Here is a 350-nt window from a genome sequence, read left to right as displayed (position 1 = left end):
GGGAAACTGATGTTTTCGAACAATGAAGAGCATAGTCAGAGGGGCTAAGAGAATTCCCGTGGTAGAGGAAGAGGACGGAATGGTAGAGGCAGAGGTCGAGGTAGGTCACACAACCAAAACCGTGCGTCACACACCGAAGATAACAACCCGAAGAAGAAATATGTTGGAGATGTAACAAGCCTGGTCACTACGCAACTATATGTCCCGAGAAGACAAAGAAGAATTAAGAAACCAACCTAAAGGAGACAGAAGAGGCCGATGCACTCTATGTACACGAGGTGGTGTTTTTGAAAGAAGATAAGGTGATTCCAAAGAATCTTGATATCGACAAAGGCAGTGCAAGTGTCTGG

Source organism: Brassica oleracea, chromosome C3 (genome assembly GCF_000695525.1).
Source record: "Brassica oleracea var. oleracea cultivar TO1000 chromosome C3, BOL, whole genome shotgun sequence".
In the NCBI taxonomy this organism is placed as follows: Eukaryota; Viridiplantae; Streptophyta; class Magnoliopsida; order Brassicales; family Brassicaceae; genus Brassica; species Brassica oleracea.
This window is presented reverse-complemented; position numbering follows the sequence as displayed.